We start from the raw sequence: 1,060 nt of genomic DNA, 5'->3' as shown, positions 1-1,060 counted from the left end.
TGGGGCTGCTCACACTCAGCTCTTCTGGCCACAGCATCCTCCACCGTAGCCCCCACCCAAGCCCCAACACCACTTTCACTTCCCCCAAGCTCAAAACCACGTCCTCGCTGTTTCAAAGGAAACAAATGTCACCCCCAGGTCACCCCCAGCACCAAGAGGCACCAGCTCCACTTCCTGGTAAAAAGCTTTATTAAGAACCTGCAGTATGTGCCCGAAAGGAGGATGTGGCCTTTGCACAGGCACTGCGCAGCAGCGGGGAACGGGGTCAGAGGGTTAGCGCTTGTCCAGGCAAAACAAATCCGGGTCAGACCTAAAAGCAGGGTGAAACAAAGCAAGTCGAGAGCACAGAAAGGCAGTGGGAGCACATCTGCATGGCAGAGGCCCCCCCGCCAGTAGTTAAGGCGTCTAAAGTGCTTGGAGGAAGACTAGCTCTACAGATGGGCTAAGTAATGCAAGCAGGCAGGGATGGCAAGGGAGCAAGGGATGCGGGTGGCTGGTGGGTCCAGCCATGACCTGGCATAGGCAGGTGATGACACACACACGATCAAGGAAGGATGCTGCCTGCCCATGCCTCGGCCCCCAGCCACAACCAGGAGATGGGCTGCAGGGCCCCCAAGTAGGACCCAGGTTGCTGGTCTTCATGGTCATCTCCCACTTCATCCCACAGCTGGGATGCTGCTCCGTGTTGTGGGGGTGCTTCTGCCGATGCATGGGAAGGATGGTCCCAGTGCAGCGTCCTGCCTGGTTTCAGTCCCAGTGGCAAAATGAGTGGGACTTGTCCTCGGCCAGGCTGTGCCCCAGCTGCCTGTCACAGGCATGTGTGTCCCCAGAGCGAGCACAGCCGGTGTCCAGTCACGTTTCCTGCTCCTGAGAGCAGCACCAGCTGCTTGGTCCCTTGTGAGAACATCCTTTGGGGGTTTAGGCAGTTTCAGTCCTGTTGTGCTTGTGATGTTTGCTGCAGGAAGGACATGGGGAGGTGCCTTCACCGGGGCCTCATGCTGCCGAGCTGGTCCCACATGCAGGACAGGGATGCGCCAAAGGCAGACCTAGAGCTGCCACA

Source organism: Phaethon lepturus, unplaced genomic scaffold, assembly GCF_000687285.1.
Source record: "Phaethon lepturus isolate BGI_N335 unplaced genomic scaffold, ASM68728v1 scaffold40751, whole genome shotgun sequence".
NCBI classification, from domain to species: Eukaryota; Metazoa; Chordata; class Aves; order Phaethontiformes; family Phaethontidae; genus Phaethon; species Phaethon lepturus.
This window is presented reverse-complemented; position numbering follows the sequence as displayed.